The 22781-nt window shown below is 38.3% G+C and overlaps 1 protein-coding gene across 4 annotated transcripts in view; it reads left to right on the top strand.

Moving 5' to 3' along the window:
• The window catches only part of WASF3 (WASP family member 3), a 128912-nt gene that overhangs the window by 49095 nt on the left and 57036 nt on the right, over positions 1-22781 (top strand). For 3 of the 4 annotated variants that reach the window (XM_036116972.2, XM_036116971.2, XM_036116969.2), the window contains exon 2: positions 8282-8375. The gene's annotated coding sequence lies outside the window, so the exon portion shown is untranslated. The remainder of the gene's footprint in view (positions 1-8281; positions 8376-22781) is intronic. The other variant, XM_036116970.2, reaches the window with a different exon arrangement.

Here is a 22781-nt window from a genome sequence, read left to right as displayed (position 1 = left end):
AATGTTTAATGTGTATCTGAAGTGTTTTACATTTTTGGTTAATAAAAAGAGGAAATCTATTTCAAGAGTAAGTTACTGAGCTATGAAAAAAATAAAAGTCCATTTAGTAGCAAAATTACATGATGCTTCTCATTCTACATTCTGAAACAGACTATTTTTAGCATCTCTTTGAATCAGTGATGAATTCCAATTACAGGATTCAGTAATTAAAGCAGAGAAAAATATAACGTCGTTTAGGCAAGAAAATCTTTCACTTGAATTGGATCTCTTTCAACTTTTAAGCTATTATGTTCAGGGGCCTCCCCACAGTCATTGGGTTGTCATCTTTGTGGGGTCACAAGCAACAGGAAAAGTGCCAGAACATCAGCCAAGGACACAGTGTCCCACTTTTAAGAAAGGAAGTTTAAAAAATTCTGGGATTCTGGGATGTCTTAATGGGCGAGTGTGTTGCATCTCTTGTTGTCTGCAAAATTCTGGAGCAGATCTTCAGGGACCCCTTGGCCTCGCCCTGTTTTCCCACCTTTCCTGTTGGTCAGCTCACTCCCCCACTGAGACCCCTGTCCCTCTGTCTCCTGCATCTGTCCTGCCTTCTCCTTTCTTTCCTGCGCTCTCAGGCTGTCTCTGAGTGCCGTGAAAGAAACTGCCTGATGGTGCCAATTGGTACCGCTCCACATTTGTATTTAATGGTTGTAGATTGTTCCATAATGTTGCTAAACAGCGTTTAAAACACTTTGTCGTAGTCAGCAGTCTTTCCTCAAGCTGGAAGCCTTATTTTATCTTGAGCAAGTTATTTATCTCTTTATGCCCCTTGCACAAAAGCTCATTAACCATTTGGCTGAATTGAAACGAGTGCTCTGTTGACCCAAATTCTCCTGCTCTTTGCTTGGGTGAAGCACAGCACATAAAGTGGTGCCCATGGGGCCAATACAAGGTCACTGGACACAAGGCAAGTCCAACTTTCTGGGTCGAAGTAGGTCAGGAAGAGGCATTGTGATTTTTTTTTTTTAACCTAAGCATTCAAGAAAATTCACTTATTTGGCAGATGTTTTTTGAGCGTGGACTGTGTGCCAAGCACTGAGCTGGGTACTAGGAATTTAAAAATGAAAATGAAAAAAATTTTCATAGTGAAGAGTGGAGGTAGGGGTCAAAAGTGTTAGGGCTCACAGGTGGCTGGCTGCCCAGGGCCAGACCTCTGCCATGAACATTAACAACATCAAACAAACAAACCAAAAACCTCAACATTTGCAGTAGGCAAAAGCACCATACAACTAGGTAATCCATTTTTCCTCTGAAAACGGATTCCGTTTAATGTGAATTTCTGAACATCTCAACCTCTAAATTCTTTGATCTCTTAGCAGCTCAGTGCATTCTTGTGATAATGAATAACTAGGCAAATTTAAGAATAGAACTAAATCTGAACGTCTTCGATCATCTTGGTTTTAGGTTCTTGTGTGCTCATGTATCCGTTCACTATTTGTTTTCTTCTGGACCAAACATTGCTCAAGAGGATGTTGTGAACCTGATTCTCTGCGAAGCCCTGGGGGTATAAAGATGCAGGTGACCCTCCCAGTCCTGGTGGATGTGACCATGTGGAGGGGAACAGGTTGTAATTAATGGTGGTGGTGGAGAAGTAGTAAGTAGTAACAGCAGTGATTGGTGCTGTTTGTTGCTTATCACGTGCAAGGCCTGGAGTGTCCCGCAGATTAGCTCACGTAACTCCCACAGTCTCATTTTTTGTAGTTTAGGAAATGTAGGCTTAAATAACCTGCCTGGAATGTTGGAGTGTCTAAGTAAGTGGGGGGATGTCGGTGGGAGCTCAATTTGGGCTTGAGAGCCTACCGCGCTGTGGCATTCAGTACTGCCCCTTTGGTTGGTGGGCACAGAGAAGGGGAAAATGGATGCTACGGGGAAGCTGAACAATGCTTTGTAGTGGAAGTGACCCAAGTCCGCTCACTGGGAGGGCCAGTGAGCAGGGAGTGGCAGGTGCAGAGAAACTCAGGAGTGGAGGGCTCAGGGCATGATTGCAGCTTGGGAGAAACGGTGGAGGCCGCCCTGCAGAAGGGCAGCCTGGGGATCCTATTCCAGAGTGGCGGGGCAGAGAGGAGTTTTCCTAAGGAGGAGTGTGCCCAGCGTGGCGGCAGCGTCCAGAAGAGAGAACCAGTAGAACAAACTGGCAGGCTGGTGGCGTCGATGGGCAGGGCGTGCTGCTTCCCTCAGGCCACATCTGGTATGTGTCGTTCTGAGCACTGCACCTCCTGAAGGACAGGCCAGAGAGCACCTGGGAAAGGCTGGAGGGACAGGAACATTGAACTCTGCCTTCAGATACTTGGATGTTTGCAGAGCTGAGGGTGTGGTAGATTCTGCTTGGTTTCAGTGGGCAGAACAGAGCGTTGGTTTGCAGTTATAAAGATGTAGGCTTTAGGGGCGCCTGGGTGGCTCGGTCGTTAAGTGTCTGCCTTCGGCTCGGGTCATGATCCCAGTGCGGGGATCGAGCCCCGCATCCCGCATTGGGCTCCCTGCTCAGCGGGAAGCCTGCTTCTCCCTCTCCCACTCCCCCTGCTTGTGATCCCTCTCTCGCTGTGTCTCTCTCTGTCAAATAAATAAATAAAAAAATCCGTAAAAAAAAAAAAAAAAAAAAAAGATGTAGGCTTTAACTGAATATAAAGAAAGCCATATTTCAAATACTGTTTCTTAATGAGTGGAGTTCCAAACTCACGGCTTCCCTCTCCCTGAACAGTGTTCAGGCAGGTGGGTACAGGGAGAGGGAGGGTGGAGGAGAGCTCTGTGCTGCCTGGGGGCGGTGGATCTCGACCCTTTCTAACGCTTGCCCATGAGTTTCTCGTAGCTTCCCTGGAGACAGGCAGGCAGATACACGCTTTTCATTTAATGAGCAAGCTCTGGATCTGCTGCTCCTGATCTGACTTCCCCATGATGTCCTAATATTTAAGTGATGATACAGCATTTATCTTTATATTAACTTTGTATACTCTGTGCATCTCAGAAGATAGAAATCAGTCTCTTGGTGTCACTTTGAGCCCCATGCAGATTTGAAGTCTTTTCCTGTTTATTGCAGGTGCTACTAACCTTTTCTCTCACTGCATGTTGCCTGTATCTCTGGCCACTTTAGCACTTTTGAACTTGCGGTGAGGTGTCTTTCCATATATAGGCTTACCTTTGTCTGACTCATGGTTGTATTTCTTATGCGTAGTGGGATAGTAAGTGTTTGAATGGATCGATGAGTGGTTGACAGGACCCAGATCTTTATCTGGGCTGTTCGAGTCTTTGACCATTATTAGCCCAGAGGTGTGGACCAGCTGTGGATCCCTGCAAAAGTCGTATCAGGAATTGATCGTTCATTCCTTGTATTTTACTAGGTAGTTACACTGTTCGTTAAGTTAAGGGGAAGAAAATACTGTTTTATGACCCTTGTATTAAGGTCTGGGATAAGTACTTTTTAATGAACAGATTACTCAAAATGGGGAGAATTTTTCATTTGCACTCATAATTAATGTGGTTTTATTAATTATTAAATACATGAAAGTGAACCTGGCTGAGACTGTGATACACCTAGGTGACCAGTGAATGTCAGTTAGCTGCAATTATTTCTGTTTTATTCATAGCAATATCCCTTCTGAGACTTGTTTCATATTTTTTGTATTTATTTACTCTTTCCCACCAGATAAAGCTTTCTGGAGGCCAAGACCTTGTCTTATTACTTAGTGTTTTTGTTTTACCTTCTACAAAAGAACTCACTCATACATTGAATTGAATTGTGGGGCCAGCTAAGTGTGTCCCTACCGGCTCTGATTTCAAAGACGTAGGACTGTTCCAGCATTGGGAATTGGAGCACAGGTATCCAACCTGAGAGGCCAAGGAGGGGAAACACAAGACTGCTGTTCTACCATGTTGTCAGACGATTCTAGCTAAAAACATTCATATTAGACATTCTGATGAGATCTGTTTCTCTGAAGCTAATGGCGGCTACAGCTTCTAAAATGCCTAACAATCTTGTAAATAGAACTTTATATGTGAATAGTTAAGAACTCTTACTGATGACATGATCTCCTGGGGAGGGAGGAATTTAGAATTTGAGTCTGGTTAACAGGGTAGCCCTGGAAAGCGCAGCAGGGCAACAGCTCTCTGGAACAGCTTCTCCTTTCTGGAAAACTAGAATTCGGAAGCTGTAGGGGGATGGCAAGGACCAAAATAGTAAAGCCTAGTACAATCAGATTAGGATAACATTGGCAGATTAACAGTGAGTCATTTGGACACAACCTGTTCTCAGGTTAAACGTTTTCGTGTCGCAGAGTTTTATTTATCTCCTATTGACTTGGATAGTTGTGGATAACTAAGATAGAAGGGCATATTACTGGGGACAACTTTATTATCATTGACCTTTTAAAATGCTCTGTAGAACAAAATTAGGTGTTTCGTGAGATTAAATTCAGTCATTTCTCTCAGCACAGTATAGAGGAATGTAAATTGAACATCACCTGAACTGCTTAGGAGGTGAATGGTCTGTAATATATTTGTAATGACCAGAGCTCATCATAAAGCTGTTTCGTCCTCATCCATAAATTGTTTGGACACATTTTACTAGGTAGTTACTTACCCTGGCTTGATTATCCTTGGTCTGTGATCATTCCTTGCAAAAATTCCATTTTTTTCTTTTCTTTCTTGTTTTTTACACTGAATAGCATAAGGAATTTTAATTTAGCAGTATTTTAAGAATTAGACTGAGGTCTGATGCCATCATATTGAAAACAGTATTCAAAGCCTGAAGGAGCAGGGTTAAGTACCTCTTTGAATAGAATTTTATTTTATTTTATTTTATTTTATTTTTTTAAGATTTTATTTATTTGAGAGAGAGAGAGAGAGCGAGAGCATGAGCAGGGCGGAGGGGGAGGGAGAAGCAGACTCCCCACCGAGCAGGGAGCCCAGTGCTGGGCTCAATCCCAGGACCCTGGATCATGACCTGAGCCAAGAGCACATGCTTAACTGACTGAGCCACTCAGGCATCCCCTGAATGAAATTTTAAAGGGAGGAGTCCTTAAAGATCATCCAGTTTGTTCCTCTGTTCATTGGCTTGTTCATTCATCTATTCAACAAATATTTGAGTGTTCATATACCTTTCTCTTGGTATTCCTTTCCCCTACTGGTAATAACCCCTCAATTTAGTATCTCAAACCTGAACTGTTAAGAGCTGCACTGTTCAGTACAGTAGCTGCTGGCCCTGTGTTGCTATTTAAATTAACATTCATTAAAATGAAATAAAATTAAAAATTCAGTTCCTCAGCCACACTAGCCACATTTCTAGTGCTCAGTCAAGTGCTCGCTGCGGCTGGAGGCTGCCATTTTGGATGGTGTTCATCCACAAAACACATCCATCATTGCTGGACAGAGCTGCCTTAGTGGTTCTGGCTCTGTCTTCCGAGAGACATCCTAGCATCCCATCCACTTCATCACCCAACACTTATGTCTGTCAGGTTTGTTCCCTTTAAAAAATTCTTCCGTCTTATTTTAGGTCATCATCATCTGTAATATATTTGTAATATATACAAATATATGTTGTTACCAGGGCTGTGATGTCTTTCCTGCCACCCCCTCCCCTCGGTGGCTCCACTCCCTCCCTTGTGCACTCTTAATACCATGTATACACCTTTATCACACTGAATACTAATTCCTTGTTTGTACAGTTTTCTTCTGGTGGACCAAGAGGTTGTTGGGGTTGAAGGACTGGGCCTTGATCTTCCAGGGTGAGGACACACACAGTGCCTGACACATTACTACAATAAATAAGTGTTTGTTGAGCAGCTAGAGAGCTGAATGGATGGGGGGAGGAGCCCGTACTAGGTTGCATTCTGAAGGCTAGGCACAGTTGGGATGCATGGAAGCGAGAAGAAGGCGTTCATGCTGGGGGAGCATCACGGATGCAGGCCCGTGGTAGGAAATGACAGGGCAATTGTGCTCTTAGACCACGGCCATGGAGAAGCATTTTCAGCACCACCCAGAGCTTAACCATGGGACATAAATAGAATTTCAGTTCTGGTGTTGCATTTAAATGTGTTTCCCTGACACCTCTAAGTAGAAGTGCTGGGTTTCACACTTAATAACCTTAAACTGTAGCTTCCAAGGAGTTAAAGATATGTTCTACCCTGTAAAATTAAGCAACACACTCACAAAGTCTAGTTGATTCTTCGAGACTTTGATGGTTCCCGACTTAAGTAAGACATGGTAGCGGCAGAGCAGGAAAGAAAAATGCGTGTGTACATGTCCAGAAGGAGGCTGTCTAATACTGCCATTCAGAAGAGTGACTGCAGCCAGACCCACCGGTCCTGACCCTGCTTCTTCCAAGCTGTGTCATCCTGGCGGTGTCACCGTCTGGGCCTCAGTTTCCTCATTTTTTGATGTAGACAGATATTACCTGCGTTGTGCGGATTAAGTTAAAATGTATGTGACATGTGAGCACTGTGCTTAATCCTGAGTAAAGCATTCACCAAGTGATAGCTATTAACAGATTAACAGTATGTAGCATTTCGGGCAAATGGGAAAACTCATAGTGTATTTCCCAAAGGAAGAATTAACACATGATTGCTAAACACAAAGGGTCATCCAGAAAACACACACGTCAGACCCTTTCCTTCACAGTTAGCTAGACAGAACCATCTCTAACGTGAAATGTAGAGTGCTAGGTACTTCATGCAAATAAGGTGATCTGACAGAGGTAAAATTTGACCTGGATAATCAAAAACCTAGGGCTAATTCTCTGTGTTTGGAAATAAGGTGATCACTAATGCAAATTACTTAGGAAAACTCACTTTTCTTTTACTCTGCATAATCAAGAGCTTGCTGTACAGCTGCTCCTAAGGAAGGGGAAGAAAATTATGTGCTGCTTTTAATTTTAAATAAGCAAACTAGTGGGATGTGTATAAATTAGAGGATCATTGAATGATCTGTTTTTTTCCCTACTTTCCAAATGGTAGTGACAGTCTTAACTGTAGGTTCTCATCCACCAGCCTACATATAATTCATGCATATGCAGAGAATCCTCTTCAGTAGACTCAAAGTTGCTTTCCCATTCGGAAATTGCACACTCCTCCTTTCCCGTGCCTGCATGGCCTTTGCCTGGCCTCACTCCTCCCCACTCCTTGTCCTCTGAGACTGTTTGATATATCCCATTCCACCACCTCGCTCTTGCTCTCATACAGCTACCTTATTGTATTGTAATTATTGACAGGCATTGGTCACCATCACAGGACTGTGAGTTCCCTGATGAGCAGGCATTTTCTTACTCATTTTTGTGTCTACATTGTTGCCTTACAGTGGGGGTACTTATTCATACAAGATGCTTGGTAAACTTTTGCTGAATTAATGAATGATATTCACCAAATTTTTCTTCTGCATATTCTTCCTAAATAAACCATAACTCTGTTTGGGTAGGAAATTCTGTCATACTTTCTGGTACTGCTTAGCTCCAGAGCATTGATAAACAATATCAGATTGCTCTACAGTCTTGCTGTTATGAATATCAGTTATTCTGGAAACACTTTCTAGGGTAGATTCAGCAAGTATTAAATCTTTGTTACTGTTTTATCCACATATGTTCTATCAAAGTATTTATAAAGGGATCACCAAGATTTTTATTGAATTTAAATAGATTTTTAAAAAGATTTATTTGTTTGTTGGGGTGGGCGGAGGATAGGGGGAGAGGGAAAGAGAGTCTTAAGCAGACTCTGAGTGGAGCTCAGAGCCTCATACGGGGCTCGATCTCAAGACCCTAAGATCATGACCTGAGCTGAAACCAAGAGTCCACGCTCAACCGACTGCACCACCTGTATTTAAATTCAGGTGCCGCTGAATTTAATATTTTTGAGTGAAAAATTGATACAGAAGCTCTTGTCTGATAGAGTTCTTGTGTGAATCATCAATGTTCAGTTCATTGTGGGCAGTAATAAAACCTTAAATGTATGTGTGTTGAATCTATGAACTGAGCAGTTCAGTTGAATATACCTGTAATATACTTGGCTTTTTGTTTTTCTGCCCCTTAGCTATTTACTGTGACTTCTTGATGTTAATTTCAGGGCTTATTCCAGGATAGGGAGTTGGAATTATACAGGAATTCACATACCTTATTAGCTCCTTGCTTAAACTAATTTAAAAAACTAGTTCTGGGACTGGAACTCCCTTGATGAAATTGTTGAAATGTGAAATTTGAATTTAGGACTTTCTTGAAGACTTGAATGCATTTTACTTACTGTTATTTAAATTTTTTTTTTTTCAGTTTTAATTTTGACTGCTGTACTATTGATATCTGAGCCAAAGTGGTGATGCTACCTGAGGGGAATTTCTGCAACCCGTAAGTCAACAGTTATACGGTAAGAATGTGTGCCTCTTACCTTTAAAGCCATTTAATTTCTGTAACATTATAGTTCAGAATTCCAATTTGAAATAGAATATTATAAAATATTCTAATATTTCAAAATATTACATATTAATATATTTTAATATGTAAATATTAACAGCAGATAATATTTTAGAGCTTTAGATCCTAATCAACAGTTCAAGAATTTGAAAGAGAAAAAATATAACTTGATATATTAATTTCATATTAATTTTTGTGTGAAAAACAAATATGGCTATATAGTTTATGTCTTATTAAACTGGGGTCTAATTTTTCCTTCCTACATATTTTGCCCATTTACTTTTTATTTCTTGGGGTTTAACTGGTTCTTTATTAGCTGATTTTTGTTAATAATGAATGGATATGAGCAGTCAAGATGATAAAACTTAAGCCCAGGTGGATTTTACTACAACTTACTCTGAACTGAGGTGGTGTTGATTCCAACAGTGGCTGAAATGAGGTTTTGAATTATTTAGAGATTTAAATTATGTATATTGCTTTATCTTCAAGGAATAATTCAAGAGTAATGAGACATGGCCAAACCAGCAAGGCGAGTTACTCCTTTGAGCTTCATTTTCCTTGTACAAAATGTCTATCATTTGTTTTATAGAGTTGTAAAAATCAAATGAGATGATCTATCTGAAATTGTCTTTCTCTTCCTTTTATTTATTTTTTTGGAAGGGTAGAAGGGGAAATGACAAGTCTCTTGATTTTAAGGTGGGCTTTAGAGAGAACATAATGCTCTTAATATCCTTTAGAGGAAAGGATGCTAGATAACTTGATCTTTAGTTCTGTCTCACCTTGGCTGTGGGCAAATCATTTCATTAATTTACTATCAGGAAATTGAATTTGATTTTCATACTTTCACTTTACAGGTAATTTTTCAGGAATATGTCTGTATTTTTTGACTATAATGAAACTAAGCTAGAAATCATTATCAGATTATCTGTGAAATCTCCAAATATTTTGAAATTAAATACCACATTCTAAAAGTCCCAGGGTCAAAGAAGAAGTCACAAGGGAAATTAGAAAATATTTTGAATTGAATGAAAATGAAAATACGACATATCCAAATTTAAGGGATGCACCTAAAGCAGTACTTCCGGGGGAGATTTATAATGTTAAATGATTATAATAGGAAATAGAAGTTTTGAAACAATAATCTAAACCTTCACCTTAAGAAATTAGAGGGCAAAGAGCAAATTAAACCCAGAACAAGCAGAGAAGGAGTTACCAAAGATATGAGCAGAAATCATTGAAATAGAAAACAGAAAAACTGTAGGAAAAAAAATCAGTGATTGGTTAGCTGAGTTTCTTTAATGAGATCAATAAAATTGATCAACCTGTATTTGCACTAATCAGGAAAGAAAGGAGAAGGCAAAAATTTTTAGTATCAGAAAAGAGACACCATCAGTATAGATTCTACAAAAGGAAATTAAAGGGAATATTACAATAACTTAGATAAGTGGACAGATTTCATCAAAGTCACAAGGTATTTAATTGGATTTCCATGCTTTCACTTTACAGGTATTTTTTCAGGAATATGTCTGTTTTCTGACTATAATGAAACTAAGCTAGAAATCAGTATCAGATTATATGTGAAATCTCCAAATATTTTGAAATTAAACATCACATTCTAAAAATCCTTTTAGAAGGAGTGGATAACATGCATAGCTCTTTATTCAAGAAACTCAATTTGTAGTTAAACACCCTCTCCCCCCAAAAACCTCTAAGCCCAAATGGACTCACTGGTGAATTCTACCAACTTACTAAGAAAGAAAGAAAACCAATTATATACAAAATCTTCAGAAAATAGAAGGAAGAGAACGCTAATTTATTTTAGGAGGCCATTATTACTCTGATATAAAAAAAACAAAGGTATTTCTCAACAAAATACTAGCAACTTGAATAAAGTTTATATAAAAAGTATAATACATCATATTAAAGTGCCATTTATTCCAGAAATGCAGGATTGTTTCTTCATTTGAAGATCAGTCGTATAATTCACAATATGAACAAACTACACAGAATTCTTCAAACCTGTATGATCATCTCAATAGGCTTATTAGAAAGAGCATTTAACAATATTCATCATTTATTCACGATAAAAACTCAGAAAAGTAGGAGTTTTCTCAACTTGATAAGAGGTATCTATGAAAGACCTACAGCTAGTAATTGTAATTATTGGTGGAAGAGTTAAATGTTTTTGCCTAACATTGGGAATAAGGAAGGATGGTCACTCACCGTTCTTACTCAGAATTGTCCTAGTCAGTGCAGTAAAGCAAAAAAGGAAATACAAGGCATATAGATACAGAAGGAAGAAAAATTAAAGTCCCATGGCAAGGGACCTGAGAAATGAGCTTTTTAGCCTTCTAGTCTCTGTGATATAGGGAAGGAGACAGTGGAGGTCGGAATAAATGTTGAATGCCTGTAGACACTATCTACTACATTTGGGTTTCTGTGGTTATGATCTGAAAATCATAAGAGCAAGGCCACATGTATATGACTTGTGGGTTTCAGTTACTGTTTTCTCTGAAGTTAAAAGTCAGCATAATCTCTTGGGAGAGTCTTAGTCAGCATTTCTTCTTTCTGCTAATATAACCAGAAAGCTTTGTGTAGTACTTAAAAGTTATGCATTGGTTTAAACTTCATTAAATAGCTCTTGTTTTTTGATTTAAAGAAAAAGGCTATTTGAAACAATGCTAAGATGTCCTTTTAAATTCTAAGAGGGCATACAAAATTACTTGTTAAATCTGTTACAACTATCATATATCTTTGGATGAGTTAAAATTATTTCATATGCTTGTTGTCTGTATCTTAGAATACATTGACATGTTTTGTATAATAATGTAAGCCGCATATTATGCCTGTTGATTTCTGCTAAATAATTTCCATGCACACATTTTTATGATGTTTGGCGGGTAAGAATTGAGGAGACCCTGAGTCCTTGTCCTAGTTGCCTGGTATAGTCGTATGGCAAGGTAGTGTTTCTCCAGATGGTGTTACTGGAATCATACCTGAGTCTCTTGCAGTCAAATAGTTTCTCAGCCTCAGTGGAATGCTTACAAATGTAAACAAATATATAGTTTAATAGTTGTGTGCATTTCTGTTTTAATTGCATTTGACCCTTAAACAGTGCAGCGGTTAGGAGCTCTGACCCCCACGCAGTCAAATCCACTTACAACGTTTGACTCCCCCAAACTTAACTACTGATAGCCTTGACTAGAGCCTTACCAATAATAAAAAAAAGTCGATTAACACATATTTTGTATATTATATGTAATGTATACTGTATTCTTACAGTAAAGTAAGTTAGAGAAAAGAAGATGTTACTAAGAAAATCATAAGGAAGAGAAAATACATTTACAACACTGTACTGTATTAATTGAAAAAAATCCATTTATAAGTGGACCTGTGCAGTTTGAACCCATGTTGTTCCAGGGTTAGCTGTACATGTTATTGACCATATTAGTTGATGCTAGATACTAGGTATGGCAGAGTAGTGGTATAGTAGAGGGAGCGTAAGTTTAGTAGTTAACAGAAAATCTTGGGTTCAAATGCTAAAAACATACAGGCTTATTAAGCTTTTGAGCAAAATCACTTAAATCCTTGATCCTCATTTCCCTCATCTCCAAAAGGAGGATAATCTTGACGAACTGCTGAAAACATTAAAAATAATACTCAGAGCTTCTAGCAGACAGTGGTGATGCTAGCAGCCCAAATGGTGATGCTGATAGAGGATCTTAGTTGCAGAAATGTTATAAGACTCTGGTATCTGACAGAGCTGGTTTTGAATTGGGTTGGAAGAATTAATATTTTTAAAATATCTATACTACATAAAGCAATCTACAGATTCAGGGCAAACCCTGTCAAGATTCCAATGGTATTTTTCACAGAAATAGAACCTAATTTTAAAATTTGTATGGAACCACAAAAGATCCTGAGAAAGCCAAAACAATCTTGAGAAAGAACAAAGCCAGAGGCATCATGCCCTCTGATTTCAAACTATATTACAAAGCAATAGTAATTAAAACATCATGGTCTTAGTGTAAAAGCAGACACATAGATCAGTGGAATAGAATAGAGCGCCCAGAAATAAATCCATGCATATAAGTTTATGACAGAGCAGCTAAGAATATACAATGGGACAGTCTCTTCAATAAATGGTGTTGGGAAAACTGGACAGCTACATGCAAAAGAATGAAACTGGACCACTACCTCTACAGCATACACAAAAATTAACTCAAAATGGATTAAAGACTTGAATATAAGACCTGAATCCATAAAAGTTCTACAAGAAAGTATAGGTGGTCTGGGCGATGATGTTTTGGATCTGAATTCCAAAAGCAAGGGCAACAAAAGCAAAAATAAACAAGTGGGACTACATCAAAGTAAAAAGCTTCTGCACAGCAAAGGAAATCATCAGCAAAATGAAAAGGCATTTTCTGAAGGGGAGAAAATATTTGCAACTCATATCTCTGATAAGGGGTTAATATCCAGATATATAAAAAACTCATACAACTCAATAGCAAGAAAAATCTAATTAAAAAGGGGCAGAAAATCTGAAAAGATATTTTTTCAAAGAAGACATTGGATGGGCAGCAGGTACATAAAAAGATGCTCAATATCACTAATCATCAGGGAAATGCAAATCAAAACCACAATGAGATATCCCTTCACACCTGTTAGAATGGCTATTATCAAAAAGACAGTAAGTGTTGGTGACAATATAGAAAAGGTGCACTGTTGGTGGGAATGTAAATTGGGGCAGCCACTGTGGAAAACAGTATGGAGTTCCTCAAAAAGTTACAAGTAGAACTGCCATATGATTCAGCAGTTCCACTTCTGGGTATTTATCCAAGGAAAACAAAAACACTAATTTGAAAAGTTATCTGTCCCTCCATGTTCATTGCAGCATTATTTTCAATAGACAAGATATACAAACAGCTTAAGTGTCCATCAATGGATAAATGGATAAAGAAGATATGGTATATGGAAACCATAATGGAATACTATTCAACCATAAAAAAAGAATAAAATCTTGCCATTTGAGGGAACATGGATGGACCTTGAGGACATTTTGCTAAGTGAAATAAATCAAAGAAAGACAAATGCTGTATGATTTCACTTATATGAAGAATTAAAAAACAAACAAACAAACAAACCAAGGTTATAGATACATAGAACAGATTGATGGGTGCCAGAGATGGAGAGTGGAAGGTGGGAGAAATGGGTGAAGGGTTTAGAAGGTACAGGCTTTCAAATATAAAATAAAGAAGTCCTGGGGATGTAATGTACAACATGGTGACTCTAGTTAATAATATTGTATTGCATATTTGAAAATTGTTAAAACAGAGTAGATCTTAAAAGTCCTCGTTACAAGAAAAAAAAATTGTTGTAACTGTATATGGCAGTGAATGTTACCTTGTGATGATCATTTTTATATAGAAATTTCAAATCACTATGATGTACATCTGCAACTAATACAGTTGACCCTTGAATAACACAGGTGCGAAAATCTGCATATAACTTTTGACTGTTTAAAAACTTCACTAATAGCCTTTTGTTGACTGGAAGCCTTACTGATAACATAAGCAGTTGAGTAACACAACTTTGTATGTTGTATGTATCAGAAACTGTATTCTTACAATAAGATAAGTGAGAGAAAAGTCAGTGTTACTAGGAAAATCATAAGGAGAGAATACATTTACAGTATTGTACCATATTTATAAAAAAATCGAAAACAAAAACCCATGTATAAATGGACCTGTTCAAACCCATGTTGTCCGAGGGTCAACTATATAATGTTAGACCTCAGTTAAAAAAAAAAAAGATTGGATCTGACAGAATCAGTTTTGAATTTAAGTTCTTATACTTAACTAGTGTTGTCACCTTGGATAAGTTACTTTTTGAGCCCTGATCTCTTTAGCTGTTAAGTGGGCACCATACCAGCCTATTAAGTTGTAGTATGTAGGACATAAATGACATAATGTATATAAATGCTTACGTGTGCAAATGTTCCCATTTGTCATCTTTAACTGGTTCACTACCATTAGTTTTATGATTTGGTTTCTTTGCTCGATTTTTTTTTCTTTTTTTTTTTTTTTTTTTAAGATTTTATTTATTTATTTGAGAGAGAGAATGAGACAGAGAGAACATGAGAGGGGGGAGGATCAGAGGGAGAAGCAGACTCCCTGCTCAGCAGGGAGCCCGATGCGGGACTCGATCCCGAGACTCCAGGATCATGACCTGAGCCGAAGGCAGTTGCTTAACCAACTGAGCCACCCAGGCGCCCTCTTTGCTCGATTTTTTATAAAGTTCCCTAGAAACCCCGCCTGATCCTTTTGATGATGCTCATGATTTACTTGCTGGAATACGTTGAGAAGAATGGAGTTGATAGGACGCCAGACTTGATGTTTTGAGACCAAGGACATAGGTTGCAAATTTGAGAAATTTTACGCTCTCATTTCTCTTCATGCCTTCGTGACTCAAACAGTTGGGAATAGTTAACTAAAACAGCCATTTAATTGATCTTAACTTTCTTCATGAGCACAGTTTCTAGTTGCCAAAAATATTGCCATCAGGATGCTTTTTGTTTCTAAAAACATGGAAACTCATGTTTAGTAGCATGTATGCTAGAGAACAGTTGCTAGATTCCACAGCTTTATTGTTAAATTTTAATTTTATCTCATTTTAATTACATTCATGTGAAATGGCCAACATTTGGCTGTTTTTACCAACAAAAGTGGTAATTTCATATGGTTCAACTTGATATTCTGGGGTCTGGTGACAATGTTTTCCTCACACACTTGGCAAATTATCTAATTTTGTATCTTATAATTTGTTGTTTCCTCTAAGAACTTAAGTTTTAATGCATTTTGAATTTTGTAAATTTATTTGATGAATGTCATTCTCAAAGATGCAAAAGAGGGGCGCCTGGGTGGCTCAGTCGTTAAGCGTCTGCCTTCGGCTCAGGTCATGATCCCAGAGTCCTGGGATCGAGCCCCGCATCGGGCTCCCTGCTCGGCAGGAAGCCTGCTTCCTACTCCCCCTGCTGTGTTCCCTCTCTCGCTGTGTCTCTCTCTGTCAAATAAATAAATAAAATCTTTAAAAAAAAAAAAAAGATGCAAAAGAGTAAGTTAGAGAAAAATATGTGATACTTCTTTCTTAACAAAAAGAGGAGATGCTGACTAATTTTTGAGAAGACTTTTAATTTATGGTTAACTGGATAATTGGAAACAAAAACTAGAGCTTGTTGAGACTTAAACCTTGAGGTCATAGGTGCTTATCAGATAAATTCTGAGTACCTAAAAATTCCTTTTGAATTTTTAAAGTTCTTTGAGATCAGCGTTTTTCTGAAAGTCATGTCTCTAGCAAGTGTTAAAATGCTGTTGATGTTTTTAGCTTCTGAGTGTTTTACTGACATATTTTATATTATAAAAACAATGCCTTTTAGCTTAATTTAACATTCTGTTTGTAAAATGTGTCTAGTTCACATGTTTGTTATACCTTGAATAAAGAGCTGACGATTTGAGTTTTGTTTAAAAGGGCATTAATTTAACAAATACTTTGTGTGGATTAGAAGTAGTAATATGGTGGTAAACAGCGTAGGAGCTTTTCATGTTCATCACAGTGTGGTACTGATTAATGGCTTCTTCTTCTTGCTGTCCCATTAAAGTGGAAAGGGAGGTGGTTCAATTTTTTTTTTAATTTGTCAAGGAAGCATTTATTTGTTTAATAGGAGTAACATGTAGCATCTGCGTTCCACTTTGTGGCATTCTGTGGGTCTGTAGGTGGGTCTTCTCCTCGCAGCCCTTTGAGGTAAGCGGGCGGGTGTGATGGCTGCCCTAAGGACGCGGGGTTTAGTGGGACTTACATGGCGGCACCAGGCCTCAGCTCTTGAGCATTGAGGGTTTCCGCCTGCTGCCCCGTCTGCTTCCCTGCGCTGAAAGACTGTTTCCGGTGGCACACACCCTGATGAGGTTGGCGGGTTCAGAGCCCCTTAGGGTGAGGGAATTGTGTAGGAGGAAAACTTGCCTTAGGGAACTGAGCTCATTGCTGTTTATGATGCCATTAATTGGCCCTTTGTAAATAGTGTTGGAGCAGTGGCCTGTCTCCGTGCTAAATTTATCTTGTATGTCTGTCTCTTCCGCCGTGATACCTAGTCCTATGTCTGTGGCTCGCAATAGAGTCATCTAGGCTAGGCCATCATGTTAGAATCTAAGTAGTGAAGAAATGTTCAGTGATCTCCCAGTTAATTTTCTGTCCTCATTTCTTGTCCATCTCCATTGATCCATTTTTTGAAGTTTTATAGAGGCATAATTGACATACAGTAAACTACGACTATTTAAAACGTACAGTCTGATAAGTTCTGGCATGTGCACACACTCATGAAACCATCACCATCAACAAGAAAGTGAACATGCCATTACCCACAGAAGTTTCCTCATGGCCCTTTGTCATCCCTCCCTCTTGTCAGTTCCCCATCTCCAGGGCCACCGCTGATCTGCTTTTTGTCTCTGTAGATTAGTTTGCATTTCCTAGAATGTTATTGTGAAGGAAGAACACTCTGTGATGTGTCTCCTGTACTACAAATTCTTCACACAACACTACTTCACTTCTGACACCAGACGTGTGGGTTTTCCACATATCAGGCAATTTGACACCAGCTGGGTGTCCTGCAGTTTAACTCAATTCTGACCTTTATCTCCCTGGGAGACAGCATGAGATCCCACAGGTTAAGGGTTCTGTCCCATAAGACTGCCCCCCACCCCCAACCGGCCCAACTTCATCCTCAAGCCCTGACTGTTCCCTGCGCTTCCAACTGGCTCTAAATTGGGAGTTCCCACACCCCTTTCTTGGGTTTTATTAACTAGCTTGAGTGGCTTACAGAACTCAGGACAGTGGTTTGCTTACTAGATTACTAGTTTATTACAAAATATTTTAAAGGATATGGTTGAACAGCCAAAGGTCTGGCAGAACACATGAGTTTTTGTCCCCATGGAGTTTGGGATACACCACTCTCCCAACATATGAATGCATTCTGGTTCACCAACCTGGAAGCTCTGTCCTTTTGGGTTTTTATGGAGGCTTTATTACATACGTATGATTGATTAAATCATTGACCGTGGTGATTGAACTCAATCAAGTCCTTCCCTCTTCCCCAAAGTTGGGAGTGGGTGGGACTGAAAGTTCCAACCCTCTAATCACATGGTGGGTTCCCCTGGCAACCAGCCCCCATCCTTAGTGGCTTTCCTAAAGTCACCTCAGTAACATACTCAGGTGACGTTGAGAGGGATTTGTTACGAATATCAGAATCATAGCTCTTATCACTTAGGAAATTTCAAGGATTTTAGGAGCTCTGTGCCAGAAATAGGGATGAAAATCAAATACATGTTTCTTATTATAAATCACAATATCACAGTTATGTAAAAGGAATATACTCTTTATACAGTATATACTCTTTTTTGGTCTGGTTTTTATTCAGCATAACTGCCTTGAGATTCATTAATAATATTGTTACATGTATCAATAATTCATCCCACGTTATTGCTGATTAGTTGAGTTTATCTGTTCACCTTTGGTGGATTTGGGGATTGTTTCTAATTTTGGCTCATTTTGGCTACTATAAATAAAGCTGTATGAACATTCATGTGCAAATCTGCATGTGGGCATATGCTTTTATTCCTTTTGCATAAAAACCTAGGAGTGAAATGGCTGGATCGTATGGTAAGTGTGTTTAACTTTTTAAGAAACTGCCAAACTGTTTTCAAAAGTGATTGTGTTATTTTCCATTTTCTTCAGCAGGGTGTGAGAGTTCCATTTGCTCCACATCCTTACCAACACTTGGTATGGTCGGTCTTTTTAAGGTTGGCCATTCTCATAGGTATGTGGTGGTATCTCATTGTGGTTTTAATTTGTACCTCCTTCACGATGAATGGTATTGAGCATCTTTCAGGCACTTATTTACTTACCATCAGTCTGTCCTCTGTGAAGTGTCTGTTCAAAACTTTTGCACGTATATTTAATTGAATAGTTTGCTTTATTATTGAGTTTTGAGAGTTCCTTATGTATTCTGCATATAAGACCTTTAGTAGATATGTGATTTGTACTTCTGTCCATTTTATTAGAAATTTTTAACCTTTTATTCCAGAATGTAACTTTGGGGAGTGATGTGGGATTCATTTATATTCTTATTTTTGGCACTTTCCCCACTCTTCCTCCCAAGAGACACGACCTCCTTGACATCCTCTTCACTTTTTTTCTATCTTTTCTTCCCCTTTATGTTAGCATACTCTGTCTGTATTGTCTTTCCTTCAGACCAGCTTCTCAGCCAGCTGTACACGAGTTAATCCCTTCCAGGGTGTAGCCCTCTCTTCAGGGCAGAAATGATTTTTAGTTATTATTGAATGTGTTTGTTGACTCTGGGATGCTCAGTGCATTGTTTCTTGAGTCTGGAGATGTGCCATTCTAGTGTTGCTCAGCATCGAGTTGGCCTGGCCTCAAGTACTTTGTCAGAAGTCTTGTCAGAAGCCAGAGCAAGGGTTCAGAATCAAAGATGGAGACAGACTTACCAACCTCCCCTAGTTACTAAATGTTGTTTATTTTTAATTTAATTCACTCTGCTTACTGTGTGGTTTCAATTTTTTGAAATTCATTCACTTTTTTTGGTGTTACTTAATTCATGGCCAACGTTTTCATATATGTTTGAAAAGAATACATTCTTGCATTGTTATGTACAGATTTTTGAAGTACTATCAGTTAAAATTTGCTAATTGTATAGTTCAAAATACGAATTTTTTTGGTTTCTGAAAGAAGTATGTTGGCGTCGTGTACAAAAAAGGATAATAAAAGTTCTCAATATGAAACGTGCATTTGCCTTCATTTATTTTATTGCTTTTCACTTGAGTTTCTCTCGGGTCTTACAGTAATATTGCTGCCCCCTTTTTGTTGTTAGCATTGGCCTGGTGTATTTTTGTTGTCTCTTCATTTTCAGCCTTCCTGCTTATTTCATTTTGGATGTGCTCTTGAATATTTAGCTTTTTTAAAAAAACTGAGTTGGTGTGTTGCTTTTTTTTTTTTTTTTTTAACAGGGATTCATGTACAGTTGATTTTTGAACCACATAGGTTTGAACTGCGTGGGTCCACTTCTATGTGAATTTTTTTTTATATCGTAGAGTACTTTAAATGTATTTTTTCTTCCTTATGTCTTTCTTAATATTTTTTTTCTCTAGCTTGCTTTATTGTAAGAATACAGTTTATAATACATAAAAAATAACATACTTCGTATGTTAGTTGACTTTATGTTATTGGTAAGGCTTCTGGTCAACAGTAGGCTATTAGTCGTTAAGTTTTTGGGGAGTCCAAAGTTGTATGCAGATTTCTGACAGCATGGGGGGTGGTGGGGCCCCTAACCCTCATGTTGCTCAAGGGTCAACTGTAGTGGGTAAAAACAGTGACACTGGGTCCATACTGCCTGCCTTTGAATTTAGGCTTTGCCATTAACTGTTACGAGGTGTTGGTCAAGTCTGCCTAACTGTTGGTGCTTCAGTTTCTTCTCTTCAAAAGGGAAGTATTAATAAAAAGTTTCTACCTCAGTTTGTAAGAATTAAATGAGTTAGTATGTTTAAAACACATAATAATGCCTGGCACATTATGTAAGTCTTAGCCATTATACTAATAGATGAGTTCATGCATGAACATTCATTAAAATTATGCAGAAGGCCACTATTAGTGCTTTTTATTTCATTAAAAATTTTTAAAATCCATTTCCTGCCACGGCTGAGTTTATTAGTTTTTTCTGTAATAGTTTTGTTATTGATACATCAAGTATTTTTTAGTTGTTTGCACTAAATTAAAATAATAATTACACATATAATACATGAATATTTTTTTTTTTTTGAAAACTTGGAACACATTTGAGATTAATGTGCTCTTTGACTCTCATGTCCATCCATCCCCATAGAGGTAATCACTGTTATGAACTTGGGATGTTTTCTTCCAAGCCTTTGGTAGGCTTACCTGTATATACACACATAAAGAGAATATGTAGTCACTTTTGCACAAATGCTGTACTGTTATTGTGAACCTTGGTTTTTTCATTCATCACTGTATTTTAGAGATCACTCCATATTTATTTACCTTGTTGCTTTTGATAGCTGCCTTTCCCTCTAGTAGTCATTTCCAGTTTTTCACTACAGCAATGATGCAGTGAACATTATTGTACATGAACCTTGGGCACAAGTGAGAGTATTTCTCTCAGAAGAATAGAGACAGAAATGGTAGGTCAAGGATATGATATTCTTAGTTTTATTAGATATAATTCTTTGGAAAGACAATTTACCATTATTTACCCATCCATCAACTAACTCTACTATTTACCTTTCTAATACTTGATAGACACACTTAAATTTTCCCAATATGGTAAGGGAGAAATAGTAATTCTTGTGGTTCCACTATCCTGATTGCTAGGGAGATGGGGCATCTTCATATCTCTGGGTTGGTTGCTCTTTGTATTTTTCTGATGTGAATTGTCTAGGTCTTCCCATTATGGTTCTCCAGCCACACACGCTGATGGCCACATCCTCTCTGTCCTGTGTTTGGCTTATTATGTCCTTTCATCTGATCCTTCTGCTTTTTAACTTTCGGAGAGTATCTATCATTTATAGTTCTCTCATGTTATTGCATGTATTTTAAGTGTAGATCTTTTTTCTCATTTCTGGGGATTTGAAGCCTAAGGAGAAGCCTAGACAAGATGTTCTATTTATACTCCTCCCCTAGACTTGTTTCTCTTTCTTCAGTCTTCCTGTTCAAATTATATAGCTTTTGAAATGATTTCCTGTAAAGAGTTAATAACAGTGCGCTCACACACACACACACCCTAGTTCTTATAAATGTTTCATTTTGATTGAGACATTTATTTAGTATTGCTAGGGCCTAAAGAAGAGCAGTAAGTTACCTATAACCCAAGTCGAGGGAAAGGAGATGGTCCCTTTGTCTTGTCCCAAAGATTATGTTAAACTGCCGTTTTCCTTACCGTACCCACACACAACAGCATTTCTCTGATTCTCCTTAGAGACTGGGTATATACTCATAGTCTTATACACACAGCTTTCTGGCCAGTGTCAAATGGGATTTGCCTTACCAAGTGTCGTGCTGAATCATGCTCAGTAGAAATGTAGGCGGAATGCTTCCCTGGCCTGGGAAGTAGGATAGGACACAAATATCTGGCTTTCTAGAATGGTTAACCAAAAGCCAGCCACTTATAAAAACTCATGTATATCAAAAATACAAAACAGAATAAGATGAGAAGATCTAACGCTTACGCATATAGCAACAAGGCAGCATCAGGAATTGGGGGACCAGACAAAACCACCTATTTAGTACAATAGTAAGGTATCTTCTATAAACGGAACTTTGGAAATGTAGATCAACTTCTTCCTTTCATGACTGGAGTCGACCACTCACCATAGATGGTCAGGTGCTTGGTTCAGTGTTGGGAGGGTAGCGGGAAGGAGAGGGAATAGAAGCATCGTATGAGAAGTCAAGGCTTACTTGGGTACCAGGGCAGAGAATTTTTGCTGCCTTGGCTGCCTTTATATACTGATAAAACACAGAAATGAAGTAGCCTTGGCTTGTTGGCATATTTACAAATGTGGCTTATAGGGGGAACATTTACAAATGGGAATGTGGTGGGCAGAGCACCAGCCAAGTCAGAGATTGAGCTTCTAATGTCTCCTCAGTCCTTGGCAAATCTCCATAATGCAGGTGATTTGGGATCTCTTTGTCTTGATCTCTGATGACAAAATGAAGAAGTTAGTCTCAATCTCCCAGGTTCCATTTACCTAAAAAAGTTTATTTTATTAAATAGCTGGTTTTGTCTGGCTGGTCAAAACAGGGAAGGAAAATAGTTCCTGGCAAAAGCATCTTCAAGGTTCCTAGAGTAGTAACATGAATCAGGATGAATTTACACAACAAAGAAACAGAAAACAGATGTATGCTCAAATATAAAATATATTCTGTAGTGTCAAATGTACCGAGTATCTGGTTATATGGACAGCAGGGCCTTATAAAGGGACTTGGAAACAGAAGACAAATATATTTTTAAAACATTTCACATCTAATAAGAACTTAGTAATCTATTTAAATTAAAAAATCCAGACTATAGAAGCATAAGAATCAATTTAGGTAAGTGTAGATAAATAGAAATAAATGGTGGAAGGTGCTAGAACAAAGGCTTTTTTTTTTTTGAGCACTCATCATCTTCCCCTATGATACCCAGGAGAGAAGAGCAGAGGAAAGAGACCCCAGGATTGTTCTTAGTGATTGTTCTTTGCCAAGATCCCCACTCTGCTTCTCTATATTCTCACTTAGGACAGAT

The sequence above is a fragment of the Halichoerus grypus genome, chromosome 4, assembly GCF_964656455.1.
Source record: "Halichoerus grypus chromosome 4, mHalGry1.hap1.1, whole genome shotgun sequence".
Lineage (NCBI taxonomy): Eukaryota > Metazoa > Chordata > Mammalia > Carnivora > Phocidae > Halichoerus > Halichoerus grypus.
Note: the sequence above shows the minus strand (reverse complement) of the source record. Positions and strands in the feature narration are given on the sequence as shown.